The 13,578-nt window shown below is 41.4% G+C and overlaps 1 protein-coding gene across 1 annotated transcript in view; it reads left to right on the top strand.

The window, feature by feature from the left end:
• Positions 1-7,129: 7,129 nt before the first annotated feature.
• The window catches only part of RAB27B (RAB27B, member RAS oncogene family), a 131,392-nt gene continuing 124,943 nt past the window's right edge, over positions 7,130-13,578 (top strand). Inside the window, exon 1 of the mRNA XM_081213237.1 lies at positions 7,130-7,240. The gene's annotated coding sequence lies outside the window, so the exon portion shown is untranslated. The remainder of the gene's footprint in view (positions 7,241-13,578) is intronic.

Raw genomic sequence — 13,578 nt, 5'->3', positions numbered from 1 at the left:
GACATAGTAGTTCCACATGTGCTCTGAGCAACGCAGAATAAAGCAGGAATATTACTTCCCCTGATCAGGTTACAGGTTCTGTTGATGCAGCCTAGAAATAGCTCGTTGTTTGGCTAGTTAGCTGATTTACCACCAGTTTAAGCTGATGTTCATTGTATGAGTTCATGCATTGTTAAAGTTTAATGTATTCAATGGCATTGGCAATTGTATCTTCTTTTTTAAAGCACAAAGGTACTTTATTTTTAGACAAAAATAGGAAACAAATATTTAATACCGAAACACAGGTGAATACCTTAATATCAGTGTACTTCTCCACCCAAAAACCAATGATAGGAACTCATTCTATAGTTGGATATCATTTTATAGTTGTTTTCTTGACATCACAACCTGTGATCATCTAACATGAAACAACTATTCCATATTTTATTCACTCAAAGGCTAGAGGACGTGGAATATAAACCTCAAATTCTTTCTCACAGCCAGAGAGTAAGTGAGAGGTTTGGTATAAAATACATGACCATTGCATCGCTAACTGGGTACGTTAACACTTCTATGGCTAACTAAAGGTCATTGCTGTGGAATAGATTGACAAGCTGCACTTGAATGCTTTAGGTAGGGTTGTAGTACAGGGCTTAGGTTCCTGATGGCCTGGACTTAGGTTCCTGATCATCCTTTGACATTAGGGAATATTGGCGGAGGTCTGTTGAGGAATGAAGATTTTAAAAGACTGTCTGAAAATCAGCTCCAGTCAGTGGCAAGAGTTATATGTCTAATATTGCCATAGCCCTGAGGGAAAGTTTGGGACTAATATTACTTTTTCACTGAGAAAGTAAACAGTGAATATATTTCTAGGATATTTTCTTCTGGTATATATTTTTGGGTGACTTATGCACAGGAATAATATTACATTAAGCTGCTGATATGGATTGCCAGCAAAGTCCCAAGAAAAAGTCTACAGTTCAACAAGTTGTAAACTTAGTTTTATATTGGTGTAAGGAATAAACCAGGTGTAAAACCTAGGTAGTAGTATTTTAATAATTTAATTTGCTTTTTTCTGCTCTTTCTCTTCTATCTATCTATCTATCTATCTATCTATCTATCTATCTATCATCTATCTATTTATCTATCTATCTACAGTGGTGCCTCGCAAGACGAAATTAATCCGTTCCGCGAGTCTCTTCGTCTAGCGGTTTTTTCGTCTTGCGAAGCAACCCTATTAGCGGCTTAGTGGATTAGCGCTATTAGCGGTTTAGCGGCTATTAAAGGCTTAGCGGCTATTAAAGGCTTAGCGGATTAGCGGCTAAAAGGCTATTAGCGGCATAGAGGCTTAGAAAAAGGAGGGGAGCCGGAAAAAATCGGAACACTCGCAAGACGTTTTCGTCTTGCAAAGCAAGCCCATAGGGAAAATCGTCTTGCGAAGCAGCTCAAAAACGGAAAACCCTTTCGTCTAGCGGGTTTTCCGTCTTGTGAGGCATTCGTCTTGCGGGGCACCACTGTATTTCAGCAACTGCTTTAGGGCTGTGCTTAAACCAGGGAAGAGAAGGGTTTTTTTCAACAGAAACTTTCCCATTGTGAAATGTACTTCTCCTTTTTAGCAGAGAAGTTTTTAGTAGATAAGTTTTGTGGCACTTCCCCCCATTATTCAGAGTATAGGCAGGCAGCATTGTCTTCACTCTCCTCTGGCTTTGTGACATCATCATGTGACCAAATCTGACTGGCTGCGTGGCATTGTCAGGAAGTCTGTTTAGAGAGAAGGCTAGGCTTTGTGCCCTTATTGTTTCATATTCATGATGGCGGCGCACTGCTAAACCTAGCTGGCTGCATTGGGGGCTTACACTGTCTTTGATTAAGATTGTACATGATTTCTGACTAGCTGGTGTCGCTTTACTAAAGTTCCAATTCTATGCACACTTATTGGGAATAAGTCTTATTGAACTCAGTGCAACTTACTTCCTGAGTAACAGGAAATGGCAGCTAAGCTGCGGATTGGAGATAGTCTATAGACTATGTTCACACATGTTAGTTACATCCATTGTCACAAAGACTTTTAGGAATGAATGAGTCACTGAAGATAAAACCTTCATATCATCTCAGATACAATGCTGAGCAATGGAAGCAGTTTATATATTCAGCTGTGAGTCATTGGGCAATTCACGCTGTTCATCAGTATTTCTAGTTAAGATGGCCTTTCCCTCTCTCAAATGCCACTGCAAAATTACCTAAGGACCAGCTTGCCCTAAGAGAGAGAAGGCAGAACAGCTTAGAGATGGCCAGCCTAAAAGTCCTCTGCCTGAGGGGAAAACTGTGTAGCAGCTACAGGTGTATAAAGGCCTTGTATCCGCCCAATGCAGTGATGTTTCCATTCTGCTGCAGTTTGGGTTCCACACACACACAAAAATCATTTGGCTTGCTGTTCTCTGTTCTCTACAACAGCCCCTGTGCCTCCCCCTACCACGCTATGCCACGGCCAGGCTGTGACATTCTTCTTCTCCTCTTTAAACCCCCCCAATAAGTTTAGAAGTTAAGATGTTCCCAGGCTACTATAGGAGAAGTTTCCTTTAGGGGTTCAAGTATGGCGTCTCACACCAAATTCCCAATCAGTCAGATGTTATTCAGTAACACTTTGCAGGACAGAGTTCAGAGAGTCTGCAGGAACCTTCAATTAGGACAAAAATACATGTCATCTAGCTGTTTCTCCTCTGGCCAGCTAGCTTCTGCCACCTCATTGCTTCACAACCTCTTCATCTTACCATGGTCCTTGAAATGCAAATTGCTCAACCCACCAAAACCTTCCTTGAACAAAGCTGTTTTCCACTCTAACATGGAGCATTAGGTTCCCCTTTAACTGGGTCTTACCAGTTTGTGATCAGGCTGCACTTTTGTGTGGAGAAGGTGGCCTCCCTGATAATTGGTTTTATGGAACATACAGGAAGTGATGAAAGGCCATTGCCTCCGTCCTGATCTGATAAGCTACCTTTGACACAGGTTCCCCTTTCTCATGATAAACAAAAGTAGCTTTGCTCTTCCAAGAAGAAGAGCCCACTCAGGTTGGTTGATGGAGTGCTGTGACCATGAAGTCAATGTAGTGCAAAAGCATTAACGGGAAGGTAACATTAAATGGAAGAAAACTGAGATGTTTTTAAAATAATAATAACAACAACAGAAATCTCCCAATTAAGTGTTTCAACAAGAAAATAAGGTCTCCCAGTTTTGAAGCTGAGCTGTAGAAAGGACCCACTTGTGACATATAAGCCAATAAATGCATTGGGGTGGGGGTGAAATAAAATTAAGCCAGACAGATCAAATGTACATACCAGTGTTGCTCAGAAATGGTTGCATGGCAACAGAGGGGTGGAAAATTGCCATGACGACAAAGAGAAGCAACTGGTGTAGTGGTAACTGAGAGGCAGCTTAAATGTTTGTAGGAACACGTGGTATAGTCCTTCCATGGCCTGGGCTTAGACTTCTCCCTTACATCTGGCTTGGCTTTCTATGGGTAGGGAGATTTCAAAGTGGGGATACAAGTTGTCCTCTTTCTGTATTGTGAGATGGTACAGTAAGCTGCGGGATGTGGGTGGCGATGTGGTCTAAACCACAGAGCCTAGGGCTTGCCGATCAGAAGGTTGGTGGTTCGAATCCCCACAACGGGGTGAGCTCCTGTTGCTCAGTCCCAGCTCCTGCCTACCTAGCAGTTCAAAAGCACGTCAAAGTGCAAGTAGATAAATAGGTACCGCTCCGACAGGAAGGTAAACGGCGTTTGCATGCGCTGCTCTGGTTTTGCCAGAAGCGACTTAGTCCTGCTGGCCTCATGACCTGGAAGCTGTACGCCAGCTCCCTTGGCCAGTAAAGCGAGATGAGCGCTGCAACCCCAGAGACTGGACTTAACAGTCAGGGGTCCCTTTACCTTTGCAGTAAGCTGCAGACGGGCATGGACCACGAGGCCACGCTTGAAAGGACGAATCATAGAATTGTCGAGTTGGAAGGGACCCAACTCATCTAGTCATCTAGCCCAACCCCCTGAAATTCAGGAATCTCAACTCGATCATACTGTGATCTAACTGTGAAGCAGGTCAACTTTAGAGGAAGACTACTTCATTGGATAACCCTCCTTGCCTAACAATGAAAAATTTCCTCACACCACAATAATTTCAGCGGTGAAAGCTTGGGAACCACAGAGGGTGCTGCCTTGTATCATGTGTGGTGTTGTGGTTAGAGGGTTGTACTCCGACCTGAGAGACCAGGGTTCAAATCCCCACTCAGCCACGAAGCTCACTGAGTGACCTTGGGCTATTCAGCCTAACCTACTACACAGGGTGCTTAAAAATTATTATTCAGTTTATTACTTGCTCTTTGCCCTAAGGTCCCAGGGTGAGTTGAATCAATTAAAACATACCAATTAAGATGGGGAGGGGTGAACTATGTATACTATCTTGGTCCATAGCTGTCAACATTTCCCTTTTTTTAAGGGAAATTCCCTTATTCCAAATAGGATTCCTCGCAAGAAAAGGGAAAAGTTGACAGCTATGTCTTGGTCTCCTTGGAGGGCAGGCGGGATATCAATGAAATAATAAATATGCAAACAAGCATATTACTACCAAATCTCTTAATAATTGAAGTCCCTGGGCAGTATATATCAAAGTATAACAAGCATATGGTGGATTAAATAAAGTACACCAGGTCAGAGCCATAGGTCCACCTAGCTCAGCACTGTCTACACTGACTTTCAGTGGCTCTCCAGAGTTTCAGGCAGGGGTTTCAGCCCTACCTGGAGATGGCAGGGATTGAACTTAGGACCTTCTGCATTCAAAGCATGCAGATGACCCATACTCCAGAAACCTCCTGTTTGCATTACTGCAATGCGCTATATACAAAGTTGTTCTGGCAGATGACTCAGAAGCTTCCAGACCCTCCAGGTGTCCCTATTTTCCAGGGACAGTACCGGATTTACATAAACCATCCTGGTTTCTGGTTTGATCCTGGAATGCCCCCCCCCCTTCCTTAGGACATCACTATTTTCATCTGAGAAATGTTGGAGGGGTATGGAGCTATCCAACCTCCAAGCCATCGGAATAGGAAATGTTTAATTTATTGTTATGTTTCTATATATTTGGAAACTGCCCAGAGTGGCTGGGACAACCCAGTCAGATGGGTGGGATTATAAATAGGAAATAATACCAATACTAATAATACTAATACAGTGGTACCTTGGGTTACATACGCTTCAGGTTACAGACTCTGCTAACCCAGAAATAGTGCCTTGGGTTAAGAACTTTGCTTCAGGATGAGAACAGAAATCGTGCTGCGGCAGCGGGAGGCCCCATTAGCTAAAGTGGTACCTCAGGTTAAAAACAGTTTCAGGTTAAGAACGGACCTCTGGAACAAATTAAGTACTTAACCCGAGGTACCACTGTACTAAAGGTAAAGGTAAAGATACCCCTGACCATTAGGTCCAGTCGTGACCGACTCTGGGGTTGCGGCGCTCATCTTGCTCTATGGGCCGGGGGAGCCGGCGTTTGTCCGCAGACAGCTTCCGGGTCATGTGGCCAGCATGACTAAGCCGCTTCTGGCAAACCAGAGCAGCACACGGAAACGCCATTTACCTTCCCGCCGGAGCAGTACCTATTTATCTACTTGCACTTTGACGTGCTTTCGAACTGCTAGGTTGGCACTGTACTACTACTACTACTACTACTACTACTACTGCTAATAATAATAATATGCTGTCCTATACCTGGAGATCCCAGGGCAGTTCACAGGATAAAATCAGAATAAAAAACCACAAAGGACATAATCAAAACAACAACCACTACCCAATAACCCCCCCAACACATTTTTTAAGGGCATAGGTTGTCAATCAACCCAGCTAAAAGGAGTTAAAACACTAAACAATTTAATAAGATTTTAAAAAGCAATTTAAAAGAGGAAGCAGTGCTATCTGATGGGCAGCAGCAGTCCTCATAAGCTTTTCGGGTTCCACCCTGGGCCAGGTGGAGAGAGGCAGTGGCAGGGCCCTCAGGCTCTCAGCAGGTATAATAATAATAATAATAATAATAATAATAATAATAATAATAATAATAATAATAATAGAAGTCCCTATTTTCATCGAATAAATGTTGGAGGGTATGAGCTTCTTTTTTATATATAATATTTTATTAATTTTCCAAAAATAACAATACAAAAACAAAACAAATTGACTTCCCTCTAGTCCAGGCATCTCCAAACTCGGCCCTCCAGATGTTTTTGGCCTACAACTCCCATGATCCCTAAGCTAACAGGACCAGTGGTCAGGCATGATGGGAACCGTAGTCCGAAAACATCTGGAGGGCCAAGTTTGGGGAGGCCTGCTCTAGTCCCTTCCTTGGTTCTATTATTTATCAAGATACCGCATGCCCATTGTTAAATTTGAAAACCATTGAAATTACTTGTTATCCATTCATAACAAATTACAAGTGGTTTCAAAACCCTGCTGATGTATTAACCTGTGTACAATGCTTCTGTATATATGCAATAAACATCTTCAATTCTTCCTTAAATTCATTGTCGTCTCTTCCTCTTAGTTTCATTGTCATTTTGCCATTTCAGCATATTCCATTAATTTAACATGCCAATCTTCTTTAGATGGGACAGCTTCTTCTTTCCAATGCTGTAGTTGCCTACATAAATAAGTCCTTTTGTGATTTTGGCAAGTCCACTCCTGTAATACCTAGTAGGAAAGCTTCTGGTTTTTTAAACAAAGGTTATTTTAAACATCTTCTTCATTTCATTATAGATCATTTCCCAATATTGGGAATGAGCTTCAACCAGTGCAGAAATCAGTTGCCAGAATTTGGACAGGCACAACCTGGAATTAGGCATGTTGTGTCAATTTCTTTGTGTTGACCGGGAAAATACCTTTAGTGATTTAAATGCTGCACATCACTGTAATGTTTCGCTAATGTGGAGGCATTTTTCAGCAGGTTGAGTTGACATGTTAAGATCATGACCCTTGTCTATAAACCCAAGGCAATGAGGGGAGGGTTGGGTGCTTTGCGGAACACGATGTTTCCTTCTGCACTTCAATAGATAGAAGGATAAATGCCAGCGCAGTCCCTGCCAGGCTCATTTGAATAAATTCCATTCCAAGAAGGTTAGGGCAGTTGGCTTTTTGAACCACTTTGGACGCACATGATGGCTGTTGAGCAGCCTATGATTTGCCTAGAGACCCGGCTGCATACGCTGAGAAGGAGATGTCCATTCTGAGGTGATCCTTCTGTGATGGATGGGGCTTGATGAAGACCACTTGCTTTGTGTTGCTGCTTATTGGGTTTTATTTACTTCAGGCTAGTTTTCGGGATTGAGTTCCCTCAGTTTTCCATGAACGAAATGCTCACACACGGGGATGGGGAATCTGTGGCGTGGGTGAACTACAGCTTCCCTCAGCACCAGCCAGCATGGATGATGGTCAGGGATGGTGGGAGTTGTGGTTCAATGGCAGTTGGAGGGTGACAAGTTCCTCATTCCTGTGCTACTAAGGCATGTGGGTGGCACTGTGGTCTAAACCACTGAGCCTCTTGGGCTCACCGATCAGAAGGTTGAATCCCCACGATGGGATGAGCTCTCATTACTCTGTCCCAGCTCCTGCCAACCTAGCAGTTCGAAAGCATGCCAGCGCAAGTAGATAAATAGGTACCACTGCAGCGGGAATTAATGGTGTTTCCTTGCACTCTGGTTTCCATCAGGGTACCCTGTTGTGCCAGAAGCGGTTCAGTCATGCTCGCCACATGACTCAGAAAGTTGTCTGTGGAGAAACGCCGGCTCCCTTGGCCTGAAAGCGAGATGAGCACCGCAACCCCATAGTCACCTTTGACTGGACTTAACCATCCAGGGGTCCTTTTTACCTTTTTTACTATGATGATCCACCTACATCAGAGCTTTCCAAACTGTGTGTCGCAACACATTAGTGTGTTGGCTGCAGTGTGTAGGTGTGTCGCACAAAAGCTCCCCAAAGGGGTTAGTTTAACCTCCAGCTTGCTAGCAAGACTGAATTACTGCATGGCGAAATGATGCAAAACTGAATCACTGTGTCATGAAATGACGAATGTCTAAAAAGTGTGCCACCGACATGAAAAGTCTAGAAAGCTCTGACCTATGTAAAAGGCAAATGGTTTTGGTTTTACTCCCCTGACCTCACCGCAAGTGCAGTGCTTTTACTTTACTGCTTTTGAGTGGACTTGCAGCAGCCAATGTGCTGCTGTAGGAAAAGGCGGCTTTGCTGGTTAACTTAAAAAGTTAAGACAGAAGGTGGTTTTCAGCTGTTTTACTCAGAGAAGACCCATTTAAATTAACGGGCCTAACTTAGTCACATTCACTCATTTCAGTGGGTCTACTATTATGAATAAAAACATAGTTGAATATTATCCAGAATCTGAAGATGAGACTTATTTTGATTCCAATCTTTTGACAGGAAAACAGTGCAAAAATTCATGATTTTAAGGTAGCTGTGTTTGGGCACCGGTGTGAGTGTTTCACTTACTGCCCAAACACAAGGCACAAACAGCAGCAGGAATTCACGTTCTTTCTAACGCAGGTCTTTTTATTTCTGGATTTCTTAAAAATCCTGGATTTTTGCATTGGTTTGTTTTTTATTTGTTGTGGAAAGTGTGGTTGTTGTTATTGTTATTTTTGACGAGTGACAGAACAATGTTATTAGTAAAGTTAGTTGTTGTTGTTGTTTAGTCATTTAGTCGTGTCCGACTCTTTGTGACCCCCTGGACCAGAGCACACCAGGCACTCCTGTCTTCCACTGCCTCCCGCAGTTTGGTCAAACTCATGCTGGTAGCTTCAAGAACACTATCCAACCATCTTGTCCTCTGTCATCCCCTTCTCCTTGTGCCCTCCATCTTTCCCAACATCAGGGTCTTTTCCAGGGAGTCTTCTCTTCTCATGAGGTGGCCAAAGCCATTAATATTATCACGGCAGTGCAATCCTATGCATGCCTACTCAGAAGTAATTTTCATTGCTGTTGTGTAGGAGGAGGAAAGACATCTACTCAACCAAAGGCCTGGGTGAAGACAAATCCAATTATGCTGGATTTAATTGATTTTATGTATGTTCTGTTGCTTTAAACTGTCTCATGGGAAGTGACTCAGAAATGAAATAACGAAATCATTCTCACTGTCGTCTTCACCATCGTCAAAATCATGGTCCCGTCGTTAATATATAGCTACAAAAACATAATAAATATGCAAAAATACATTTAAAAGGCGAGGGAGCATGTTCGTTTAAATATTAAGACAAATCAATATTGTTAACATTGCCATTTAGCCATAATCTAGAGAAAAGTAATATCTCTATACAAATTAGTATGAAACAGTCTTTGTTTTCTTTGAAAAATGTGTTATCCTTTAAAAAAAAAAAAAAAAAAAAAGCCCTGCCGGTGTAAATGAAAATACATCTATCATTATTACACCATATTAGAGAATGAATGAATGAAGGAATGAATCTTTATTTGTGTCAGCCATCGGCCAGAGCAATAAAGCAACAATATGATATATAAAGAATAGAAATAAAAAGTCAATTGTATAAAATACATTTTAGGGTTTTGAATCAATAGTCAAATAGTGGATATTATTCTGATTGCTGGATTAGAGAGTTGTGTTTGCCTGTGTGACTGAGAAAAAGAATGGTCTACAGCCGCAATTTATTGTATATAATACTCATATTTTGGGGTGGGGATGCAGGGTGGGGGAGACGTTAGCCTAAGACTAATGCAGCATAACTAAATATTCATATCTAATCTTCCTTAAAAAAGAAAAAAAAGGATTGTGCTACTTTGATTTTAGCAATAATGTTAATGGAGGGGGACGATTAACCTTGAGAGTCATTTTGCAATCCCTGTCGCCTCCCTCACTCCCCATTACTGAGAAATCAGTTTGTACCTGTGATTTTTCATAGTCAAATTGACCCCCAATGGCAATTTTGAGGAATGATTGGGGAGGGGGGGGGAGGAGGGAATTGCTAAGCGCCTGCTCCCCTAATGCCACTGCCTTAATCAACTCCTCCACTCCCTGTGACTGCATTCCCCTAAAGAAAAAGCAAAAACACATCTATGTGTAATTTGAGCCTCGGGTCTATTAAAAAGTGCTTTAAAACACTGCAGTGGAAGTTATTACAACCCATTCCACAGCTAGTCATTTTCTGTCAGCTACTTGCTAGCTTGAATTTCCAAGAAGATAGGGGGAGTGTATGTGGAGGGGGGAAAGTTTGTGCTAAGCCCAAGTTGCAGCAGTGGTTACAACATGATTTGGGAGAGAAATGGAGGCATATGTTCTATGTGATGTTTCATTCTAAAAACTACAACTCCCAGAGTTCAGTAGTTCCTGCAGGCGCTTCCGTATATCCAAATAAAGAGTCAACAGCGAGGCTGCAGGAAACAACTATTAAGAAGTGTGCAGCTTACGCACAATCCTGTGCTTCTTGCATGCAACCGTGATACCCCTTTCAGTGTCTGGAATTTGGACAGCAAAGATAAATCAAAACTAAATGTTATCTGAGATGGACTGATAGAAAAAGATGTGAAGTCTGGCTGAGTTGCTAAGTTTGTCAATTAGGGGAGCGTGATATAATGAATGTTGAGGCAGCACTTAAAGCCTGCAGTTCTGAAAAGAACAGATTTTACATGCTGGAAATGCTCAGCAGGAAATGCACATTTGCTCCATATATGGTGGAAATGTCCAATCGTAACTAATTATTGCAGGCAAATAGTACAGGCTGTCTCTGATCTAATAAGGGTTACTCTGAGACTTACCCCAGTGTTGATTCTGTTTAATGTCATTGAGAATGAATTGGTTAAGAATCTGAAGCCATTAGGATATTTGCTGTTGGTAGCTGCTAGGATGGTGAGCTAGAAAATGGAAGTGTCAACAAGCTCCAAGAGAGTGGGAGCGGTTAATAAATTGTATGGATTTGGCCGATATGGGTAAATTAACTGAACTAGTTCAAAAGAGGGAAGGGAGGTTGTTACGTATTTAGTGGTTTGTGTTTGCCTGAGATTGAGTCAGGACTAAGGCTTCTGAGCTCCTGTGTTCTGATTCGATACATGATGTCCAATCACAGAACATTTTAGGATTTGGACCTCTGCCATTGGCCCTTGAACTCTGAGTCGTGATTCGCAGCTTGGAAGTTTAGACAGCCAATCACGTTGGGAGTGGGAGTGGCACAGGCTTTCAGGAATGTATATAAGCAGTTCCTTGTCTCTGTTTCCCAGATGTAGTTGAATAAAGGTTCTTGCTGTTATCGCTGTGTCTTGCCTTGTGGGAACCCACCTACACTTAGGATATCACAGAATGTTGCATTTGCTGAAAGATGGAGCAGTTTTTGCTGCATGTTAAGAGTATAAGATTCAGAAACAGGATTGGAAAGACATCTGTTTTTGTAAATAATATAAATAAGTGAAGAAAGAAGGGGGAGTAAGTGCCATTGTATCAAAAAGAAGTAGGCTACTTATTAAAAATGTGTGAATAGATGTTAATTGACACAAACTTTCATAAACATCACACTAACAACAGGCTCGTTTTTAAATAGTTGAACACTAATAAAAGAGTAAAACTAATCATGCAAGCTGTCAGTTCTAAAATCACGTAGAAAAGCCAGGATACATTAAGTCTAGTCAGTAGAAATATTGTGTGTGGCAGGGGTGGGTCTTGTCTGCCTGCAGCAATAAAGAGAAATTATTCCAAAACATCAGCCTTAAGGGACTGATACACCACAGAGAAACAACAAATATGTAGCAGACCTTGGAAAAATAATGGGAAGTAGGGAAGATGGATGCAATTTTTTGATTTCAAAAAACAACAGTGGTTTTAATAAATGAGAAGAGGCCTTCTTTTATTATGCCAGGGCATGTATGGATTATAGCCTTTCAGGCTTGGAGATGGTCTCTGAAACGTTTGTGGTTATTATTGTTGTCAAACTTCTTTTTTTTTTTTAATAAATTTTTATTGGTTTTACAGCATTTTTAAGAAGAACAAACAAACACAAAACAAAACAAACATACAAAATACTTTCAAAGATATTTTCATAAACCTCTTTTCTTGGACTTCCCCATACCCCCCCTCTCTGCATCCCAGTGTCCATATTTGAACTGGCAACTCCCAGTTGTTAATTTCTAATCTCTGTCGTCTTAGTCCTCCTTTATTATCTAACCTTGTATCCCTGTACCCTGTTACTTCTAGCAACCACAACATTTTAACATTCGTTGAGTTTATAGTAGTCCTTAAGATAGCTCTTAAATTTTTTCCATTCTTCTTCCACCATCTCTTTGCGTTGGTCACGGATTCTGCCTGTCATCTCAGCCAGTGTCATATAGTCCATCACTTTCATCTGCCATTCTTCCAGAGTAGGTAAATCTTGTGTCTTCCAATACTTTGCGATGAGTATTCTTGCTGCTGTTGTGGCATACATAAAGAAATTTCTATCTTTCTTTGTCACCAATTGGCCGACAATGCCCAAGAGAAAGGCCTCTGGTTTTTTAGAAAATGTACATTTAAGTACCTTTTTCATTTCATTATAGATCATTTCCCAGAAGGCCTTTATCTTCGGGCATGTCCACCAAAGGTGGTAAAAAGTACCTTCAGTCTCTTTACATTTCCAACATTTATTATCGGGCAAATGATAGATTTTTGCCAGCTTGACTGGGGTCATGTACCACCTGTATACCATTTTCATAATGTTTTCCTTTAAGGCATTACATGCCGTAAATTTGATACCGGTGTTCCATAACCATTCCCAGTCATCTGACATAATGTTGTGTCCAACATCCTGCGCCCACTTAATCATAGCAGATTTAACTGTTTCATCCTGTGTGTTCCATTTCAACAGCAAGTTATACATTCTAGATAAATTCTTAGTATTGGGTTCTAGCAATTCGGTCTCTAGTTTTGATTTCTCCACTTGGAAACCGATTTTCCTATCCTGTTTAAAAATTTCCATTATTTGGCGGTATTGAAACCAATTTTCTACTTTGTGCTTCAATTTCTCCTGACTTTGTAGTTTAACCTTGTCTCCATCCTGTTCTAAAATTTCCCAATACTTCGGCCATCCGACCTCCATATTGAGTTTCTTCACTGCTTTAGCCTCCACTGGTGACACCCATCTAGGGGTTTTATTTTCCAATAAGTCTTTGTATCTTATCCAGACATTAAATAATGCTTTTCTAACAATGTGATTTTTAAAGGTACTGTTAACCTTGTCATACCAAAGATATGCATGCCAACCAAAAGCATTATTGAAGCCTTCCAGATCCAAGATGTCTGTATTCTCGAGGAGCATCCATTCTTTCAGCCAGCAAAACGCTGCTGCCTCATAGTACAATTTTAGGTCCGGCAGGGCAAAACCCCCTCTTTCTTTAGCGTCAGTCAGTATTTTGAATTTAATTCGGGGCTTTTTGCCCTGCCAGACAAATTTCGAAATGTCTTTGTGCCACCTCTTAAAACATTCCATCTTATCAAGAATCTGCAAGGTCTGAAACAAAAATAACATTCTAGGCAATACATTCATTTTAATTACTGCAATTCGGCCTAACATTGACAGTTTCAGATT

Source organism: Podarcis bocagei (genome assembly GCF_964188305.1).
Source record: "Podarcis bocagei genome assembly, chromosome: 11".
In the NCBI taxonomy this organism is placed as follows: Eukaryota; Metazoa; Chordata; class Lepidosauria; order Squamata; family Lacertidae; genus Podarcis; species Podarcis bocagei.
Note: the sequence above shows the minus strand (reverse complement) of the source record. Positions and strands in the feature narration are given on the sequence as shown.